This window comes from Malaclemys terrapin, chromosome 24, assembly GCF_027887155.1.
Source record: "Malaclemys terrapin pileata isolate rMalTer1 chromosome 24, rMalTer1.hap1, whole genome shotgun sequence".
NCBI lineage: Eukaryota > Metazoa > Chordata > Testudines > Emydidae > Malaclemys > Malaclemys terrapin.
In genome coordinates, this window is record NC_071528.1 from 8,716,448 (window position 1) to 8,739,166 (window position 22,719).

Here is a 22,719-nt window from a genome sequence, read left to right on the forward strand (position 1 = left end):
CAGCTGCCACCTGTCTCTGGGCAAGGATCTTTGTCCCATTTCCTTCTGACTGGGCGTTTTGAGGCTGCCCAACTCCCTGCCATACGCTTTGATATCCCCAGCAAACCAATCTGCCCCAAAGGCCAGCACCTGTGTGTTGCTTTCTCTCTGAGGGCTCTGACCCGTGTATTGTCAGCTGTTACCACCCAGCTCTTCCTAAGCAAGTACCTTTAGTCTTAAGGTAAAAGCATTGTGGAGAAAACGTATAACAAACCATCAAAGTTCCTATACACATACTCAGAGCTCACCTATCAGTCTTATGGGGCCCTGGTAGGTCAAGGTCTTTCCATCTCTTCCACAGGGACAGGGCCGGTGCAACCCTTTAGGCAAACTAGGCGGCTGCCTAGGGCGCCTAGTGGTTGAGGGCGCCTAAAAGCCCGCTCAGGCGAGGAGGTGGAGTGGAGGTGAGCTGGCGCGGGGAGGGCCGCCCACAGTAACGGGGGGGCACACAGGGGAACCGCTCCCCGCCCCAGATCACCTCCACTCTGAGCACACAGCCCCCTCTCTAAGTCTCCTCCAATCGGTGCCGCAAGCCTGGGAGGCTTAGAGCAGCACCGGCGTGCTCAGCGGAGGAAAGCTGGGGCGGGCTTCTCGGGTGGGGTTAGCTGCTGCGGGGGGGGGGGGGCTCCCTGGGCGGGGTTAGCTGCTATGGAGGAAGGGCTTGCAAGGGGGGGGTAGCTGCTGCGAGTGGGGGCTCCCCAGGTGGGGAGGTTAGCTGCCACGGCGGATAGGGTTAGCTGCCGCGGGGGGTGGGGAGGGCTCCTCAGGTGGGAGGGGCGGGGGGTGGAGTTAGCTGCCACGGGGGGGCGGTGGGTGGGGTTAGCTGCCGGGGAGAGGGGGCACAAGGTGGAAGTTTTCACCTTAGGGTGCGAAACTTCCTTGCACCGGCCCTGCACAGGGGCTGGGCAACCCTTGGACAGAAGGTCCTGTCTGTTCACTGGCTCAGAAAGAAGGCCCTGAGGCAGTTTAAACCCAGCCTTGTTATATCCAAAGCCCTTTCTTTCACTGTTGATTTCTGGAAAAATCAGTTTGAACCAGTATGTGCAACTCTACCGCCCCCCCGCCCCCTCGCCCTCAGAGATAAATACAATCCCTGGCCAACCATGTAACATAAACCATGTACACAGTACAATCCCCAAATATATTGTGTGCGGCTGAAATATCTGTCACGCTACTTTCCTGTGACTCTCACGCACGATCACAAGGTGAAACTGAATGCGAAGCGTGCAGATGTTGCAGCTGCGGCGGGGAAGCACTGATGCCGGTTTTCCTCTCTCCGACCCCGCTTTCAAACCGTTGTAACTTGGATGACTTCAGCGGAGTCTTTCCTGGGCTAAGCAAGAGCAGAATCAGGACCGTGGTTAAAGGCTTCGTGGTCACCTGTCCAGTCTCAGAACCTGAGGCTGTCAGATAACCATGTGAATGTGCCAGGTGGGAATAGAACTGACGTTTGCTGGTTCCAAAGGCATAGACCTCTCTCCAGTAAGCTCGGTGGCAGAAGTCGCTGAGTACATGCTGTATTCCATGTAGAAGAGCACAGACACACATTGTTCACACACAGAGATTCAAGCCAGATCTCGTTGGAAGTAGAGATGATGCAGTGGGGAGATGGATGCTCTGGCCCATCACACGGCGGTGAGACAGCCTCACGTAAAACCATTACACGCCAGCCAGTGACAATGGGGGACTGTCCAAAGGCAGGGAAGAGTCTGTCCGGCTGTGCTTCTCCTAACCTTATCCAAATTCTTTGGAGCTGGATCTCTCCCAAGATCAGGACTCGCTGGAGTGGCTGGGCCAGAAAAAGCAAAAATGCTCATGTGTTTCTTTTGTCCCTTTCAGATTCAGACTTGCCCTTTGGCAGGACAGCACCAGAGCTCTGCAAATTCCAAAGCCTTTGGGAGAAAGAAAAAGAGCCTTCATCCTAAACTAGAAAACTTCAGCTTTTCTGTAGAGCGGCACCTACAGCTGAGGGACCCTTTAGCACGGTGGTTACCTTACCTGCTCCAGCCCTGACAGGGCTTAAAGCAGGCCACAGCTGGCCCCATAAAGGGACGGCTAGGCAGGAGCTAGGTTAGAGAGTCTCTCTAGCTATAGAGGGAGAAGGGCCTGGCTGCCGGGGAACTGAGCAAGGTTCCTGAGTGGAGCAGTGCTGGGGAATAAGGCAAGGGAGCTGGGGAGCTCCCACCTGGAAAAGCCCCAGGCTGTGGCCTTGCCAAAGGCCAAGCAGGTACTAGAGTTGCAAAGGGGCAGCCCAAGGGTAGGCAAAGGCAGCAGGTTCAACCCCCCCCTTGCCAATGATGAATGGCTTGTACACTGCAGTCTGCCCAGTGAGCGGGGGCTCGATGGTGACTGGCAGTAGCCAGAGACTGAGGCGAGGTGGGGATAGAGGGTTGGAGGTTCCCCAGGGTGGAGAGACCCAGAACTGTGGGGTTACTACAGAAGGCAGAACTCTGGTGTAGAGGGGCACCGGGGTCCGGGAGGGACACAGAGACCAGTGAAAGGCGAGATATCGGCCTGCAGAGGGCGCTCCAAGGCTGGAAAAGCTAATTCCCTGGAGGACCAGCAGGAGGCGCCATAGCGGTGAGTCGTCACTTCACTACAGACCCCGACAGGTGGGGAAAGAGATGTACAGTCCTTAACCTGAACAAATTCAAAGGTTCAGACCAAGTCAGTTAAATATGGTCCTGATTCGGCGAAGCACAAGTAACCCATCCCCAGTGAGCAAAGCAATCGAGCATACACTTAAGCACTTTGTGAAAAGGGAAGAGACTCCTTGTATGCTTACGTTTAAGAACATGCTTGAGTGCTTTGTTGAATTGAGGCCTGTCACAGGAACTGGGTTTACATAGCTCATGGCTACCATGTAGTCGAATCAGCTCAGAAGAAGGGATTTTGTTTAGTACACTAGTCTCCGAACACATAGTCGCCTTGTTTGTGGTGTGTATTCATCCAGCCCAGCTACCAAGTTCAAATTAGAAGTAAGGCCCACATTTTAACAGGGAGGGTGAATAACGGATGGAATACATTCCCAAGAGAAGTGGCAGATTCCCCATTACTTGGTGGCTGACTTTCTGGAAGATCCGCTTTAGCCAAACGCAAGTTATTGGGCACAATATAGCGATAACTGGGTGAAATGTAATGGCCTGTGATACACAGAAGGTCAGACTTAGAAGGTCTAAATGGTCCCTTCTGACCTTAAACTGTATGAATCTATGAATGCTGGCAGTATTCCCAGTTAGGAACAGTCAGGAGTGGCCCAGTATTGAGAATTCTCTCATCTTTGGCTCTATTTCCCCAGGGAATCGGTACTATTGATATGATGGTCCGGTGTTTCCAGGCTCTGCTTGTAAGCTCCCGTCTCCCGCTGTGGTCTATCCTTATGTACTAAGATTGGTTGCGTCATGAGAACATGTAATTATGAAATTAGGCAGCCTAATTAGATCGAGAGATAAAGCCCTGTATGGAATAATGTTTTTCCAAATCTGAACGTTGGACGCGGCATAAAGGGAGAACAAAGGCAGCTGTTTGTGGAAGCAGGCCTTGAGGCTGTAAGCACGGTCTAGTGGCGAGGTCACTGCACTGAGACCCAAGATGTTCGTTCATTCCTTAATTTTCCTGCTCGTGGAGCGTACAGCGCACACTTCAGATCACCCATTTCCTGGTCTTCTGCCAATGTTGCAGCCTGTTCTATACTGCAAGGTTGGAAGCCATAACATACCTCCAGCATGTATGAGGCCTTCCACAAGGTCTTCTCCATCCAGCTTTTGCTGGCTCTAATGCATAAAGCTGGTGGACACTCCGACTGTATGGACTCCGGCGTACGGAGTAGATGGCCAGAACTAGCATTGAAGCTGTTGGGAAGACAACAGAGGCTGGGTGGTCAAATACCTGAGCTCCTCATGCGTAATGTGACAACTCACCACAGGCCTTCAAGACACAGGGTGTCCATTCCCAGCCCTGCACCTCACCTGCTGGGTGACCGTGGCCTAGTCACTTCTGCTCTTGGTGCCTCTGTTTCCCTTCCCACCTCTTCTCTGTCTTGTCTATTTACATTGTAAGTTCTTTAGGGCAGAGATGTCTTCTACTATGTGTATCTATGGTGCCCAGCCCAATGGGTCTCTGAGCTCAGGATGGGGTAGTCTGGAAATTCTGAAATAGCTTCATCCAAATTTTAAAAACCGAGTTTTCTCTTTAATTAAATATGAGCATGAATAACGCAGTCAGGACAGTAGCCGCTGATATTTATTCTGACATGCATCAGAGGTATTCTAACATAGCTGCGTTCACCATCTAGCAGTGCCCAAAGCATGGTGAGAAGCAGGCAGGCACGTTTAGTCGTGTAGGCTGGATTTGTAGATAGAGCACTACTCTAGCACTTGAGTAGTGCCAGGTTCTAGCCTGCCAGGGTGACCAGATGTTCCCATTTTATAGAGACAGTCCCAATATTTGGGGCTTTTTTTTATATGGGGTCCTATTACCCCCCACCCCGTCCCGATTTTTCATACTTGCTATCTGGTCAACCTATAGCCTGCTCCTGAAAGATTAAGCCCCTCTAACTTCTATGGATGTAAATATAAACTTCAACATTTGAACCAGTTAGGTCTGGTCAACATTTTTCTCTTTTTATTTTTGTGACAAATTTTAAAAAAATACAAAACTGTTTCTATTTCAAAGTTCTTGAAACAAATATATTTTTGGGTTTTTTTTAAGATTTTTTTTTTCATGGTTGCCAAACCCCCACCAAAACTTTCCAAACTACAAAGAGACTCCTCTGTCAGACACGGGTGGAGGTGAGTGGGATCAAGTATTTTTGTGAACACTCATGAAATCAGGAAAACATCACATGACATCCCTGTACCCAATCAAAAATTACACCATGGCAAACCAAAAGTGAAAATAATTTGAAAAAAAAACCACAATTTTTTGGGGAGAAAAAGAAAGCAGCAACAACATCTCGATCATTTCTGACGAGCATTTTTGCACAACTGAAAAGATTTGTAAAATCAAAAAAAAATTGAGATTTTTTAAAAATATATATATGTTTTTCATTTGAATCTTGTTTGAAAAATGTTGGCCAGCTCAAAAACTGATGCAGCAATGTCTCCCTGCATGCACAGACACCTGAAACAGAGGCATGAGCTGCCGCCACATAAAGATCTGTTAACTCTGAAACCTAATGTGATATATGTCAACATTGACAATAACTATTTCACTTCTGCTCAAAGCACGCGATGAAGAAAAATCAGCTATGCTTTCCACGCCTCTTTGGCCACAGAATCTCTTTGAACTTGAATGTTTGTTCCTGTTGCTTGTTCAGCTCTTCAGTCAAGTCCTCCTAGTCCATCCTACCTGCTTCTTTTTGGGAGAGGTAAGGCTTTGACAACAGCAAAGGTCTTGTTTCCAGGCAGCATTAGAAAAATGGATCTTCTCATGTGACTCTCTTAATATTAAATGTTTAGATTGAGGCCAATAGCTGCTACTGCAATCCGTTTGAGGCCCCGTGATGGGACTTAACCCCCATCACCTGCAAGGCTGGCAAATGCACCCAATTAGTCATGTTTTCTGCCTGGAGAGGTGAGTAGCTAACTGGCTCCTGGCCAGAGAGGGCGGAGCTATTCTGTAATAAGAAGACTGAAGGATCTCAGTTGGGGAAGAGACTTCAGGGGAGACGGGTCTCTCTGTCAGAGAGGAGCCCAGAGCGAGGGTTTAACAGGAGGACAAAGGGAGCAGCTCACTACTGGGGCAGGGTGGGCTCTCACCAGGGAAGCCCTGAGGTACGGTTTGCGAGTAGAGAGGGAGGAGTTCAGTAGCCAAAAGGGGCAGAAGAATTATTCAGGTTCATTTGGTCTTGTTGGCGATACCCTGAAAGGGGTTTGAACTTTGTGACCGGCCCAGCAGCTAAGCCATGGAAGATCTGGAGCCAGAGGCAGCCAGCCAGCACTGAAGCTGATACCAGATGTTACGCCTGGACACAAGGGAGTGCTCCAAAGGTGAGAGTGTCCCACCACAGGCCCCATTGTGCTAGGGGCTGTACAAACTTACTGTAGATGACTGTATTTTCCCAAAGAGCTCCCAATCTAAGATGAGAGATGACAGGTGGGTGAGACAGATAGGGGAGGACAGGGTTACAAAAGTAGGATGTTTCAGCGCAAACTGTATGTGTGTGCACTGGACTGAGATTCGGGGATCTGGATTCATCTCCCACAGCTGCCACCAACTCCCTGTGGGGCCTTGGGCAAGTGCTCTGGGACTCAGTTTCCCTGTCTATGCAATGGGGATAATGGTACTTCCCTGCCTCATAGCTGTGTTATGAGGTGCTTGGACTCCTCTGGTGCTGGGATGGGGGCATATAAGAACCTCAATAGAACTAGCTGGGTTTTAGCAAAGAGCAATTAAGGGGATTTGCCTGCTCCTAATTGTCTCAGGGAGGGGCACTCATTTATGACTCATCTAGTAGTACAGCCATCTAGAACCCACTAAGATCCTGGCTTGAGCTGCAGGGTGCGCAGGCAGACACAGCAAAGCCAGTCCCTGGACACAGGAAGTCCCACAAAAGAATTAAGTCCCCTCTGGAACCTGGCCACCACTTAGCAAATGCAACTGAAACAACCCACGCCCTTTGAACTGCTCTAAATCAACAGGGTCTGTAAGATTTCAAGGGCCCAGATCTGACTTAAATTAAAAGTTGCTGCTTCTTGTCGGATTTAAATTCCTTGACATCAATCTGCACAGAGCTGACCGGGATGATTTATTATTAAAAATAATGTCTCCCAGCAGTGTGTCTTTGCCATATTAGAGCATCGCCACAGTCTTGGTTTGGAGAACAGGAAAAATCTCTCCAGCTGGCATTTTGTACATGTCTGTCACCCTGGTATTTGGCATCCCCTGACTTGGTCTTGCCCAAGTTCTGCCGTGGAAAGAGACTGTGAGGAGCTCCTGCTGCTAGAGACGTTAATAAAACTGAGAACGCATGGTGCTGCACATGGGGATTGAAAGTGCGAGCGGATTCCTGACCACTTCATCTGTAATAGGCTAGCTCGATTCATGGATTCATAGCTTTGTTTTGTTTGTTTTTAAGGTCAGAAGGGATCACTGGATTATCTTGTCTGACCTCCTGTTTAGCACAGGCCAGCAAACTTTACCCAGTTACTCCTGCACTGAGCCCAATCACTTGTTTGACTAACACTCCTCTTCCAGAAAGGCAGCCGGTTTTGAGGAGGAAGCCTTCAAGAGATGGAGAATCCACCACTTGGGTTAAGGCAGAAATAAATAATAGATTGACTGGAAGGTCATTGAGTCCAGCCCCCTGCCTTCACTAGCAGGACCAAATACTGATTTTGCCCCAGATCCCTAAATGGCCCCCTCAAGGATTGAACTCACAACCTTAGGTTTAGCAAGCCAATGCTCAAACCACTGAGCAATCCCTCCCTGAGCTTAGGACTTGAGAGAGCTGGGTTCAGTTCCCTGCTCTGCCACAGATTTCTGCTAAGTTCTTGGGCCCTACTAAATTCAGCATCCGAGGAGTATGACTGCTCAGAGCTCCGGTATGATACTGCAGAAAAACCTGAGAGTCTCTGGATAAAGTTGAGAAGTGTGAGCAACAAGGGTGATGTCGTGGTTGGAGTCTGCTATAGACCACCAGACCAGGGGGATGAGGTGGACGAGGCTTTCTTCTGGCAACTAGCAGAAGTTGCTAGATCACAGGCCCTGGTTCTCATGGGAGACTTTAATCACCCTGATATCTGCTGGGAGAGCAATACAGCGGTGCACAGGCAATCCAGGAAATTTTTGGAAAGTGTAGGGGACAATTTCCTGGTGCAAGTGCTGGAGGAACCAACTAGGGGCAAAGCTTTTCTTGACCTGCTGCTCACAAACAGGGAAGAACTAGTAGGGGAAGCAAAAGTGGATGGGAACCTGGGAGGCAGTGACCATGAGATGGTCGAGTTCAGGATCCTGACACAAGGAAGAAAGGAGAGCAGCAGAATACGGACCCTGGACTTCAGAAAAGCAGACTTTGACTCCCTCAGGGAACAGATGGGCAGGATCCCCTGGGAGAATAACATGAAGGGCAAAGGGGTCCAGGAGAGCTGGCTGTATTTTAAAGAATCCTTATTGAGGTTGCAGGAACAAACCATCCCGATGTGTAGAAAGAATAGTAAATATGGCAGGCGACCAGCTTGGCTAAACAGTGAAATCCTTGCTGATCTTAAACGCAAAAAAGAGGCTTATAAGGAGTGGAAGATTGGACAAATGACCAGGGAGGAGTATAAAAATATTGCTCAGGCGTGCAGGAGTGAAATCAGGAAGGCCAAATCACACTTGGAGTTGCAGTTAGCAAGAGATGTTAAGAGTAACAAGAAGGGTTTCTTCAGGTATGTTAGCAACAAGAAGAAAATCAAGGAAAGTGTGGGCCCCTTACTGAATGAGGGAGGCAACCTAGTGACCGAGGATGTGGAAAAAGCTAATGTACTCAATGATTTTTTTGCCTCTGTCTTCACGCACAAGGTCAGCTCCCAGATTGCTGCACTGGGCAGTACAGCATGGGGAGAAGGTGACCAACCCTCTGTGGAGAAAGAAGTGGTTCGGGACTATTTAGAAAAACTGGACGTGCACAAGTCCATGGGGCCGGATGCGCTGCATCCGAGGGTGCTAAAGGAGTTGGCGGGTGAGATTGCAGAGCCATTAGCCATTATTTTTGAAAACTCATGGCGATCGGGGGAGGTCCCAGATGACTGGAAAAAGGCTAATGTAGTGCCCATCTTTAAAAAAGGGAAGAAGGAGGATCCGGGGAACTACAGGCCAGTCAGCCTCACCTCAGTCCCTGGAAAAATCATGGAGCAGGTCCTCAAGGAATCAATTATGAAACATTTAGAGGACAGGAAAGTGATCAGGAACAGTCAGCATGGATTCACGAAGGGGAAGTCGTGCCTGACTAACCTAATTGCCTTCTATGATGAGATAACTGGCTCTGTGGATGAGGGGAAAGCAGTGGATGTCTTATTTCTTGACTTTAGCAAAGCTTTTGATACTGTTTCCCACAGTATTCTTGCCACCAAGTTAAAGAAGTATGGGCTGGATGAATGGACTGTAAGGTGGATAGAAAGCTGGCTAGATCGTCGGGCTCAACGGGTAGTGATCAATGGCTCCATGTCTAGTTGGCAGCTGGTTTCAAGTGGAGTGCCCCAAGGGTCGGTCCTGGGGCCGGTTTTGTTTAATATCTTTATTAATGATCTGGAGGATGGTGTGGACTGCACTCTCAGCAAGTTTGCAGATGACACTAAACTAGGAGGCGTGGTAGATACACTAGAGGGTAGGGATCGGATACAGAGGGACCTAGACAAATTAGAGGATTGGGCAGAAAAAAACCTGATGAGGTTCAACAAGGACAAGTGCAGAGTCCTGCACTTAGGACGGAAGAATCCCATGCACTGCTACAGACTAGGGACCGAATGGCTAGGTAGCAGTTCTGCTGAAAAGGACCTAGGGGTCACAGTGGACGAGAAGCTGGATATGAGTCAACAGTGTGCTCTTGTTGCCAAGAAGGCTAACGGCATTTTGGGCTGTATAAGTAGGGGCATTGCCAGCAGATCGAGGAACGTGATCGTTCCCCTTTATTCGACATTGGTGAGGCCTCATCTGGAATACTGTGTCCAGTTTTGGTCCCCACACTACAAGAAGGATGTGGAAAAATTGGAAAGAGTCCAGCGGAGGGCAACAAAAATGATTAGGGGTCTGGAGCACATGACTTATGAGGAGAGGCTGAGAGAACTGGGATTGTTTAGTCTCCAGAAGAGAAGAATGAGGGGGGATTTGATAGCAGCCTTCAACTACCTGAAGGGGGGTTCCAAAGAGGATGGAGCTCGGCTGTTCTCAGTGGTGGCAGATGACAGAACAAGGAGCAATGGTCTCAAGTTGCAGTGGGGGAGGTCCAGGTTGGATATCAGGAAAAACTATTTCACTAGGAGGGTGGTGAAACACTGGAATGCGTTACCTAGGGAGGTGGTGGAGTCTCCTTCCTTGGAGGTTTTTAAGGCCCGGCTTGACAAAGCCCTGGCTGGGATAATTTAGCTGGGAATTGGTCCTGCTTTGAGCAGGGGGTTGGACTAGATGACCTCTTGAGGTCCCTTCCAACTCTGATATTCTATGATTCTATGATTCTATGATCCATTTTGGTCAATTTCACCATCATAGGATTTTAAAAATAATCAATTTCATGGTTTCAGCTGTTTACATCTGAAATTCAATAGTGGTGTAACCCTGGGGGTCCTGACCCAAAAGGGAGATGTGGGGGGGTTGCAAAGTCGTTGTAGGCGGGGTCATGGGATTGATACCCTCACTTCAATGCTGCCTTCAGGGCTGGGCTCTGAAGGCAGCAGCTGCGGAGCGTCCTGCACCTGGGGGAGGTTCCCAGCTGTGGGTCTGATTTCCCCCCCCCCCCGCAAGAGCAGCCATGCAGGGGAAGGGGAAAGTCGTCCCCCCCGCCCAGCATATGTTCATTAGCCACTTATGACTTGGGCCCAGATCCTCAAAAGCGTTTAGGTTCCTAACTTCCATTAATTTCAATGGGACTTCGCCTCCTACATACTTTTGAGGATCTGGGCCTTTGTGTCTTCGTTCCCATCTCTACAATGGGGATAAAAGCATCTCCTTACCTGGTAGGTCTGTTGCAAGTCTAAGATTGTGATACTATGGTAGGGGGCCAGATATGTACCTGTGAGAGTGGAGTTTCTTTTTTTTTTTTTTTTTTTTTAAGTATCACTTTCCTTGGTAGTTTGTTCCAATCATGAATTGCTCTCTGTTAAAAGTTTGTGCCTTTGTTTCTAATTGCTATTTGGCTTTAATTTCCAGAAAACAGTAGACCGCAAGGGCAATTTTGTGCTGTGCTTTGTTCCCCCCCCCCCATTCCAATCACCATTCTGCATTTTTCCCCTTCCCTTCCAAGCTGCCCCCGAAAACATCATGCCAAGAAAGATCACAACAGCCTGTCTCCGAGAGTCACGTACTAAAGTGGCTCGCGGGTTCGGTTCGGTTTGGATGAGTCTGCGAAACTGGGCTGGAAGAACAGGTTCTGTGGGGATGCGTCTGATATTTCCACCTGCGGCAGTGGTACCCTCTGAGCAGCCCACCACGTGGTATTATGATTGTGTGGGCTAGGGTGTGACTTGAGCAACACGTCCGCACAAAGGATAAAAAACCCCACCCTCACTCAGCCTTGCACGGGTAACAGGCTACTGGCCTTCTTAATGTTTCCTTGGCATGCCGGAGAGCGTGTGTAGGGCAGGGAATGGGTAGGCCCGTATCTGCATCCCTTACTCACCTGCCAGAGTCGCTGAGCCAGCACTGGGGGGATAGCAAGGCCGGCAGTAATTGCTATCCCCTGGGAGCACAGAGGAAGCAGGGTGGTGGCGTGACTCAGAGGGGCCTCAATGAGTCATGGCGCTTGCTGAGGTGGAAGAGTTCATGTGCCACCCTTTGCTCAGGGCTGCCCCATTGAGTCAAAATGCTAGCAGAGGGAGAGAGCCGATGCAATACATGCTTGAACACTAGGGGGAGCTGCAGGCAGGAGTCGGGAAGGAAATCCGGGGGAAGCTAGTGGCACTGTTGCAGTCAGGTGAGTTGGTTGCATAAAGCATCCATTTCAATCCTCCGGCTTGCCTGCTCCCTTCAGAGAAAGTACCACGGCTGGCACTTCCCCTTCAGGTGCTGCTGGCTGCCAGGAAAAGCAATGTGAAGTCCAATGTATGCAAATGTTATCTACGGTTTTCTGAACTTTGAAGAGGCCGAAGGTTCAGCTTTGTTTTGAGTTTTGACCCCTGGCTCAGTTCAGTTTTGAGCCTGGCTGTCTGCTTTGCACCCAGTGAGTGGTAGGACATCAGCCAATGCCTGCTTCTCACAGCCTCACACTTCAGTGCTCCAGAGAGAAATCATCAGCAGCCACCATCCTTCCCACCTTGTCTTTCCTTTATCCCCCTTCCACTGCTTCCTTCCTTCACAGTTCATACCCATCACCTAGGCCTGGTAAGGTACCTACCCCCCATCTCTCCAATTATACCTCTAAACACGGATGGCATCTAGGCTGAGTTTCAAATTTCAGCAGTTTCTGCTGTTGACCTGTTTAAAAAAGGGGGGCAAGAATTTTTAAAATAGAAATAGTGTACGGCTCCCACTCCTAACTTGTATTTTAAAACAAAATAACCTGTGGGCAGATAGATCAAGACCCCAAACCTGCAAACATTTGTACACATGAGTAACTTTAACCATGTAAGGTAGCCTCATTGAAATCAATGAGTAGGAACATATGAATTGCCAGACTGGGTGGACCTTGGTTCTGATCCAGCCTTGTATACCATCTCTGACATTGGCCAGCATTAGAGGAAGGTGTAAGAATCCCATGGTAGCAGATGTGGGATAAATCTGCCCCCCACATTCAGTCTCAGCCTGGTTTCTAATAGTTAGAGAGATTGGCTTAAACCCAGAGGCATGAGGTTGGATATTCTTAGTATCCATAAGTGTCCAGTCCCTTTAAAATATTACGTTTGTGGCCTCAATGACTTCCTGGGGCAGTGAGTTCCACAGTCTAATCACAAATTGTGTGAAAGGGCATGTCCTTTCATCACTCTTGAATTCCTCTCCTTTGGTTCTTGGGTCATGCGACAGGGAAAACAGAAGCTCCTGGTCTCCCTTCTCTATCCCCAGGGCTGCTGAGAGCGGGTTCAGGCCCCAGTGAAAAAAATTTTCGGGGCCCCCCAGCAAGGGCGGACTGGCTAAACAGGGCCGACGAAGCCGGGCCCCGGGCCCCCTTCCGGACCTCTGGGCCACGGTAATTTGTACCAGCTTCCCCACCCTCTCATCGGCCCTGTCTATCCCAGCCATTATTTTATACATTTTCATCATGTCCTCTCTTATTCGTCTCCTTTCTAATGTAACCATCCCAAGCTTTTCAATCTCCCTCCATAGGAGGTTTTCCAGGCCCTTGGTCATCCTCGCTGCTCTCCTCTGAACCCCCTTTCATTCCGCAATGTTGTACAAGAACAGCCAGACTGGGTCAGCCCCATGGTCCATCTAGCCCAGTGTCCTGTCCTCTGACAGTGGCCAGTGTCAGTTGCTCTAGAGGGGATGAGCAGAACAGGTAATCGCCAAGTGATCCATCCCCTGTTGTCCACTCCTAGCTTCTGGTTTTGGCCAGAACTGCACCCGATGTTCCAGCCTGATTCTCCACTGCCCCGACCCTTGCAGTCATCAACTCCAGCGCAAAATGGGCATCAAATGCTACCCAGTCACCATGTTCGTGTTCTGCACCTGCTGGCACAAGTGCCTGCCCAGAAAAACAAGGCCCTGGAGAATCAGGTCAGACGGGACTATTTATGAGTTCATCACCTGAAGGGTTTGTTAGACGGGGACCCCAAATATGGGACATTTCAGGCCAACTACAGCAAGCAGCCTCCCAGCTGCTGCCCCTCCTCATGGTTGTGGGTTTTCAAACGTTTTGTATTGGTGACCGCTGGCACACAGCAAGCCTCCGCGTGTGACTCCTCCTCCCCCCCCATAAATTAAAAACGGGGGGGGCAATTTAATGGGGGCTGCCTCAGGGCTGTCAACCCCCCTGTAACCCCCTTGTGACCCTCTGAGGGGTCCCAACCCCCAGTTGGAGAACCCCTTTATTCCAAAAAACTGTCTCCAAGTTTGCATGGAAATCAGAGGTCGCTGCAGGGACCGGGGTGCATTTTTTTTTTACGTCGATGAGTGCGTGAGGAAAAGGGGATGAAACAGGGCTGCCGCCGCAGAATCGTTTTCTCCGAGAAGGCCTGGGGTGATCTCAACTCCCCTAGTTTGCATAAGGCCGGTCACACCTTTGCATTGCCCTGGGGCGGGGACCCTCGCTCCCTTCCCAGCCTTGAGTCATGAGCCGTCAGACAAATACCCAGCCTGGGAACAGATGGCAGAAGTGAGACGCCCCAGCCTGGCCCGGGGGCAGGCGAGGGGCGTGGTGCGGCTAATCCACCTTGCTGTGGGGATTAAGGTGCCAGCCGTGCTCCGACTCAGAGCTGCGTTCAGGTGAACCCCAGCGCGTATTTTCGGGGCTGGTGGCGGCAGGACGAGCTCAGCAAAGCGTCCCCCCGAAGCGCTTCCCCTCTGCCAGGCGTCCCAGCCTTGCGTCGGAGCTGCCCAGACCCGTGCTGGGAGCTGCCCCCGGACACGTTCCGGGGCTCTGGGCGCTTTTCAGGGCGCAGCGCTCTGGGCGCACGGCGCAGCTGGTGCGCCAGCCTGTGGGCGCTGCAGCGGGGGAAGGCTGGAGCCAGCGCAGGGGCGGCCGGGTTGAGAGCGATGAATGCCCGCCCCCCCCGGCTCGCAGATCATTCCCGGGACTCTCCAGCGGGGGCCGTTCCCCAGCTCGCCCGCGGTTAGCTCCTCGCCTTGACCGTCTCTGTCCCTGCCCGGCTCTCGGAGCCCGCCCGCCCCGCAGCCAGGGCTCCAGTAACCTATTTGGCAGCTCGGGTAATCCGAGCCTGGGAGGAGCCCGCCCCAAACCCGCCACCCGGCTGCCTCCTTCGCGCCGGGCTCCGCCCCAGCCCGTCTCCTCCCTTCGCATCTTCTGCCGAGCCCGGAGAGTAGCTGTACCTTTCCCCAGCGCGCTGCCCCTGCTCCGTGCCCAGCGCAGCCACCGGACTTGGAGGGTCCTGCTCAGGGCGCCGAAGGGCAGGCGCGGGGTGCGGGGCAGAGGCTGCGGGGACCGCCAGGGACTGAGCCGGGCCAGGAGGATCTGCCCGCGGGAGGAATTTGATCTGGAAGCGGGAGCCCGAGGAGGAGGCGCTCGGGGATCGCTCGCCGCTGCTGGGCTCCGGAGGGGAATTAGCCAGGCGGAGGGATAGGGCAGCTGCCCCGCTCCTAGGCAGGGACGCGCCGAGAAATCCGGGCAGAGCTAAACCGATCCCTGGGGCATCACCCCCCGCAGCCCAGGGGACGCGGGGTCAGAGCTGCTGCCTGCGCGCTCCTCTCGCAGGGAGCCCTTCTGCCAAGCGGCCGCGGGGCTGGAGAGGGGTGGGTTGGATCCACAGGGCAGGTCAGGGCACCGGAGAGCCGCCTGCCACCCTCCGGGACTCCGCCGGGCCGGCTGGGCGGGGAGGGAGAAGCAACCGGCTCCCAGCCACGTGCGCGGTGTTTGGGGTGCAGGGTTCCGGGGGCTCCTCTCCCAGCCAGCCCGACCCTAGTCCGGGGGAGTCCGGGGAGGCGGGCGGCTGCGAGATGCTCCTGACGCCTGCTGGATACTTGGAGCCCGGACGGGGCCGCGATGGGACTTCCCGGTGAGGATGCGCTGGACCCGAGCAGGAGGCCAGCCGGAGTCTGCCCGCTGCTCCAGCCTGGCGTGAGGAGTTAATATCGGCCGGGTGGTGACTGGTCCTTGCGCTGCCTGGCTCCCTCGATGGAGGGCGTGGACCCGGGGGACTTGACCCTGTTCTTCATGGCTCGGGAGCGGAGAGATTTCTCTCCCTGGGGACTCAACAGGAGACGCAACTGAGGAGTCTGGATTGGCCGGGCTTAAAGGTAGGGATAGCCTGCTTCCCTGGGCGGCTTCTTCCAGTCTGCAGGGGCAGCGGGGGGCGGAGTGGAGGGGTCCCCCCCCGGCTCTGAGCCCCTCCCCGGGCAAGCACTGGGTGGGTCAGCACCTGGACAGTCAAGGTTTGATCGATCAAGTCCCTCTGGCAAAACTGCTTCTCCCCCCTTCTGAAAGCTCATCAAGAAGCCAACGGGATCTTAGCCCAGTTCCGGTTCGGGGTGTTCTGGAGAGCAGGCTAGTAAATCAGAAGTTGCTGCTTCTTTTACATATGCATGAAATCAACCATTCCCCTCTGGTCGCTTGGCTTAGGTGGCTTCCCTGATGCCTCTTTTTAACATCAGATTTCCAGATGGTTATCCCATGGTTGATGCTTTTGATTCATTGAAAGGGGAAGCGGGTGGATTTGTCCTGGGATCACTAGCCCCTGTAAGGGCAGGGAGTGACCCTGCGGCAGGGGTGGGGAAACTGTTGGCTGCTTTTCATGTTTTTATACCTTTGGGGGGGGGGTATTTATTTTTTAAAATACAAATGGGTGTGTGGTGTTGTCCCTGCTCAAATCTTCGCTAGGTCCTAGTAGAGCAGGAGCAAAACAATCACAACTTGTTCCTGTAAGAGGGCCTGACTGGGGCGACGGGCCGGAGTCTGCCCCCTTGACTCAGTTGTACCTTGCTCCAGGAGTCCCGTTACAGAAGAACCTCAGAGTTATGGACAACTTGGGACCTGAGCTTGTGCCTAACTCTGAACCAAACGTTACCATCGTTCTTTCAAAAGTTTACACCTGAATATTGGCTTAATACAGCTTTGAAACTTTACTGGGCAGAAGGAAAAATGCTGCTTTCCCTTTAGAGTAGCTTACATTTACCACAGAACATCAGGGTTGGAAGGAACCTCATCTAGTCCAACCCGCTGCTCAAAGCAGGACTAATCCCCAGACAGATTTTTACCCCAGTTCCCTAAATGGTCCCCTTAAGGATTGAACTCACAACTGTGGGTTTAGCAGGTCAATGCAAAAACCACTGTGTTTGCTTTATTTTTTTGTCGCAGCTGCTGCCTGGTTGGGTGCTTCTGGTTCCCAATGAGGTTGACTGGCCAGTTCGTAACTCTGGTGTTCCTAACTCTGAGGTTCTCCTGTACCTTCATGGACTTTGGATGTGGTCCCTAGCGAGATGTGAGCAAAGAGTCAGGCCAATGTTTCAAGTCTCCCGATCCGTGGCTGGCTCTGACACCCCCTGAAGTCGATGGAGTCGATTCTCCCTCACCTGGCACCTTGTCTCGTTAGTGCCAAGGGGGTGCAGCACGTCCCTAAATCGAGATTGTGTAATTTCATTAAGTGGGTTTATCACAAGAAGGTTTTACGGTGGGAACCAGACCCATGCCTAGCACAGCTTCCCTTCCCACGTGTCCCCAGTACACGCACGTCTCCCGCTTCCCGTCCTGCTGGAGGAAAACCCCCGTGCATGCGGCTGGGTTGGTGTCAAGAAGTCCTTTCCGTCTAGAGAGGGGAGTTTGTCTCCAAGTATGAAGCAATTCCATTGCATAGAAACACAAACACCGCCAGAGCTGGTCATGGCGGGGTTTGTTCGTGTTAGGGGGGAAAATGTGTCCTGTCTAAATATTATTTTAAGAAACGGAAGAATCTGCATCTGCACTTCGCCTGCCTTCGCGAACCTGTCACCTTCTCGCAAGTTTTATTAGCCAGTTCTAAGCCCCCTCTGAATTCTCCTCATTGTATCCAGAGAGCTTAGCAGGGGCCGTCAGGTCAGTTTTACCTCTGCACGAAGGGAAGGGAAATTCCCAGTATCACTGGGGCTGGGTGGAGGTTTAAAAATGTGAACCATGGAAGTTTTTAAAGGAGTATGGTTGCAGTGATTCCTTACTAATTAATAAGCAGCAGGCTTAAAACAACCAAAAGCAAGTACTTCTTCAAACGATGCACAGTCAACCTGTGGAACTTGTTGCCAGGAGATGTTGCGAAGGCCAAAAGTATAACAGGGTTCAAAAAAGAACTAGATAAATTCATGGAGAATAGGTCCATCAATGGCGATTAGCCAGGATGGGCATGGATGCAACCCCATACTCTGAGAGTCCCTAATCTCTGTTTGCCAGAAGCTGGGATTGGATGACTGAGGGAACTGGGATTGTTTAGTCTCCAGAAGAGAAGAGTGAGGGGGGATTTGATAGCAGCCTTCAACTACCTGATGGGGGTTCCAAAGAGGATGGAGCTCGGCTGTTCTCAGTGGTGGCAGATGACAGAACAAGGAGCAATGGTCTCAAGTTGCAGTGGGGGTGGTCTAGGTTGGATATTAGGAAACACTATTTCACTAGGAGGGTGGTGAAGCACTGGAATGCGTTACCTAGGGAGGTGGTGGAATCTCCTTCCTTAGAGGTTTTAAGGCCCAGCTTGACAAAGCCGTGGCTGGGATGATTTAGTTGGGAATTGGTCCTGCTTTGAGCAGGGGGTTGGACTAGATGACCTCCTGAGGTCCCTTCCAACCCTGATAGTCTATGATTCTATGACAGGGGATGGATCACTCAGTTGCCTCTACTGTTCATTCCATCTGATGCACCTGGCATTGGCCACTGTTGGAAGACAGGACACTGGGCCAGATGGACCATAGGTCTGACCCACTATGGCCATTCTTATGTTCTTACCTATATATGGTAGTTGGTAGCCAAGGTGGGTTTAAATCATATTTTTGCTTCTGGATCCAACCCTCAATTAGATAATGGGCTGAGTAGATAGTTTATCACAACAAGGAAATCAGATGACTAGCAAGGAAGCCGAAAAAAGAACAGGAGTACTTGTAGCACCTTAGAGACTAACACATTTATTTGAGCATAAGCTTTCATGGGCTACAGCCCACTTCTTCGGATGCACAGAATGTAACATATAGTGAGGAGATATATATACACATACAGAGAGCATGAAAAGGTGGGAGTTGTCTTACCAACTCTGAGAAGCCAGTTAAGTAAGAGAAAAAACTTTTGAAGTGATGATCAAGATAGCCCAGTACAGACAGTTTGATAAGAAGGGTGAGAGTACTTACAAGGGGAGATAGATTCAATGTTTGTAATGGCTCAGCCATTCCCAGTCTCTATTCAAGCCTAAATTGATTGTATCTAGTTTGCATATCAATTCCAGCTCAGCAGTTTCTCGTTGGAGTCTGTTTTTGAAGCTTTTCTGTTGCAAAATTGCCACCCTCAGGTCTGTTACTAAGGCTAGGTCTACACTACGGGGGGGGGGGTCGACCTAAGATACGCAACTTCAGCTATGTGAATAGCGTGGCTGAAGTGGTGTATTTTAGGTCGACTTACCTGGCTGTGAGGACGGCGGCGAGTCGACCGCTGCCGCGCCGCCGTCGACTCCGCTTCCGCCTCTCGCTGCGGTGGATTTCCGGAGTCGACGGAAGAGCCATCGGGGATCGATTTCATCGCGTCTTCACTAGACGCGATAAGTCGATCCCCAATAGATCGATTGCTACCTGCCGATTCGGCGGGTAGTGAAGACGTGCCCTGAGTGACCAGACAGGTTAAGTGTTCTCCTACTGGTTTTTGAATGTTATGATTCCTGATGTAAGCTGAAGTAGAGTGAAGTGAGAAAGTCGGCAGGTCGGAGTTCTTTTCCCTGCTCCATCACTGCCTGCCTGGGTGATCTGGGGCGAGTTGTTCAGGGCCTGCTTTTTCAGAGGCCCAGAGCACCTGCAGTTTCCCTTATTCAGGCATCTAAATGTTCACAGATGGAAAGATTTTAAGGCCTGAAGGGACCAGTATGATCATCTAGTCGGACCTCCTGCACGACACAGGCCAGAGAACCTCATCCAGTGATTCCTTCCTCCAGCACTTGTGGTTTTAGGAGACTCCTGCTCCTACTTTTTGCCACCTACTTTAATGGAAAATGGGAGTTGCAAAACATCTCTGAAAACCAGGCCTTGATCTTTGCTGAGTCTCTGGTTCCCTGTCTATAAAATGGAGCCAGTGGGACCTACCACACAAGCAAGACCTGATTCACCAACTATTCGCTGGGGCACTCCGTAACCAGCAGCTGGGAAGCTGTAGCAGAAGCCAGTTTGACTACTGCTGCTCTTCTAGTGGCAAAAAAATGGCAGAGCCTGAGGCCCTTGTTCCGTTCTCAATTCATGCAAACTCCTGTTTGCTTCCGTGGAAATCTTGCCTTGAATAAGGGCTGGGGAAGGACAGAGCAGAGAACTCAGAATATGATCCCCTTGGTCAGTAACTGGCGATTAATGTTCCAGCCTGGTGAGTGTGGGTGCCTGAGGGCACCTGGTGGGTTTGACTTTCCCGACCCCCTCTATAGAATGATCCCCGGAGAATGAAATGAGCGAGTCTCATTCAGGCTGGCCCAGAGAATCTAAGGAAGGGCTTGATCCTGCCAACGCTACCGACCAAGGACGGTGTTTGTTGCCCCCTGATGTGGAAGAGCCAGGGCCTGATTCTATAGCGGCCCTGTGCCTTATGCCGCCGTTTCCACCAGGGAGCCTAACTCGCTCCCCTTCTGCTCTGATGGCATTTCACACTTGGCACAATTGTATATGACTGCATGAGGCTCAGGGCAGTGCAGAACCAGGCACACTATGCGGTGAGCTTTAATCCCTAAAGTTAGTCTCCAGGATGGTAATCTCGTCAGAAAGGGTGTTGGGGGTGGGTGGGAATGTGAAATTCACACAAACTGTGATCTGTCTCTTCTGCCTCCCTTCCCTCGGGACAGACTCAGCCCTGCCGGTTCATCTCCATTGCAGGCAGGCGGATTGGCTGGTTGGTTGATTGAACACAACATGAGGTTTTTTGACTCTCTGATTTTATATTTCTTTCAAGTGGCCCTGCCGAAACTGACCGTCCTAATACAGCAATACCTCCCTGTTAAGCAAGGAGTAGGTTCCAGGAGATGGAACGACAAGCACAAAGAACTGATATCAAGCAGCTGCTTCCTAATTCAGTGCGCTCCGTGCTAGTGCCCGTTCCCACAGGTAGTATGCGCCACAGATGGTGATTGCAAGTGGCAGGCGTTTTGGTTACTTAACGTTTACGGTTAGGAAATGCCATAGGCATTAGGCACTGGGGCTGACTCTCAGGGCGAGCGCCAACGCTGATGACCTGCAGGGTTTGGCATTTCAGGAGAAAGGTTTAAGGGGACAGTGGATCCAAGGCAGAGGGGTTTGAAGTCTGAGGGCCCTATGCTCAGCCGGTGTAAATCAGCATCGCTCCACTGACTTCTTACGCCACCTGAAAATCTGTCCCCAGACCCCTCCGTGCATTTTGACCATAAAGGGTCGGACAGATTACTTTCGAGCGGTTTTCCCAGAGTGAGCTAAGGAGAGCAATGTCTTTTTATTGCACCTCAATGGAGACCTCACTACCCCTGTGTGATTTGAGTGCCACATGGGTAATGAATCGTAGGTGGCCTCGGTCAGGCAATCGACAGTTCCAAAGCCTTGTAAGGTCTTTGGGGGTGGGAAGAGTCTTTTTCTTCTGGGTTTGTACAGCACCAAGCACAGCGGGGTTCTGGTCCATGACAGGCTCCGAGATGCTGCAATTATACACAAAATAAAGCCTAGCCAACAGTTTCAGCTGCATCCCCTTCTCTAGCTAGCCAGCTGAACGCTCTACAAAGTGAATCAATCGGGCTACGCTTGATATTTATCTTCAGCCGTGTCCGCAATGTGGAGAGGAAAAACAGAGGGATTCCAGAGAGGCGTGAGCTGGGGAATGCCAGTAACTCACAGCCCAGATCCGAGTTGGGAGCAGGGCAGGAGGGAGTTGGCAAGGATAGCGTTGTGCCTTGCAGCATAGGTGTGGTCAGACCTGCTGTCTTAGTGCACTGTGGTCTCAGCACTTCCTGCCTAATTCTCTGAACGGGTTATAGAAGTGGGGAGTGGGTTATGGATGTTCATAGGCTTTTCTGTGATGCTCATCACCCCAGGATTGTGTGTGTTGATGTGTCCCACCACGTCCCCTGCAGGGGCGGGAAACGTTCCACACCATGTTGCAGGTGTGGAAACTGAGGCACAGAGAAGTGAAGCAGCTTGTTGTCTAGCAAGTCCGTGGAGAGCTGAGAACAGGCCCCCAGTCATGACTTTCTGCCCGGGGCCCTAAGCACGTGACCAACCTGCTTCCTTTTACCTATAGGCTTTGGCCAAGGTTGCTGGGAGTGTCTAGCCCGGGGGGGGGCCAACCTGATCCTGAGAAGGAGCCAGAATTTATCAATGTACATTGCCAAAGAGCCGCAGTAACACGTTAGCAGCCCCCCATCAGCTCCCCCTGCCCCCAGCGCCTCCCGCCCACCGGCAGCCCCACTGATCAGCGCCTCCCCCTCCCTCCCTGCACCTCCCGATCAGCTGTTTCGTGGCATGCAGGAGGCTCTGGGGGGGAGGAGCGAGGGCACGGCAGGCTCAGGGGAGGGAGCGGGAAGGGGTGGAGTGGGGGCAGAGCCAGGGGTTGAGCAGTGAGCACCCCCCGGCACATTGGAAAGTTGGCGCCTGTCGCTCCAGCCCCAGAGTCGGTGCCTAGACAAGGAGCTGCATATTAACTTCTGAAGAGCCGCATGTGGCTCCGGAGCCACGGGTTGGCCACCCCTGGTCTAGTGATTTCGGGGTACCCAACCTGAGACCTCTTAAAGGGGCCTGATTTTCAGAAAGTGAGCTCCAAGCCCCTCTGAAAATCTGTTCTCTTCGAATGTCTCGGACCAGGCACCCCAAATCACTAGAATCCCGACCCCTGCCAGCACTTATAACACAGACGCTGTCAGTGGGCTAAATTAACTTAGTTCTGATGTCACCAGCTCCAGCCTCCTGTGCTAAAGAGCATTCTTCACGCTCTTTTGACCTCCTCAGATGCCTTTTGCCCACTGATCCACTCCTGCCACGGCTGCCTCTAACCTTCCAGCCCCCTGAGCGATTTTCAAACAGCTGCTGTTGTGAAAGCCTCATTAAAAATGCGTCTTTCTTTCCTCATCGTACAATCTAGCCGCGAAAGATGGAAGGCGAACCAGCAGCTGGAAGTTGAAGCTAGACAAATTCAGACTGGGAATAAGGCGCACATTTTTAACAGGGCGGGTCGTTAACTATTAGCGCAATTTACCGAGGGTTGTGGTGGAGTCTCCATCGCTG

At 51.5% G+C, this 22,719-nt stretch overlaps 1 protein-coding gene across 2 annotated transcripts in view; it reads left to right on the forward strand.

Moving 5' to 3' along the window:
- Positions 1 to 14,683: 14,683 nt before the first annotated feature.
- The window catches only part of NRTN (neurturin), a 79,485-nt gene continuing 71,449 nt past the window's right edge, over positions 14,684 to 22,719 (forward strand). For both annotated transcript variants that reach the window (XM_054013767.1, XM_054013768.1), the window contains exon 1: positions 14,684 to 15,582. The gene's annotated coding sequence lies outside the window, so the exon portion shown is untranslated. The remainder of the gene's footprint in view (positions 15,583 to 22,719) is intronic.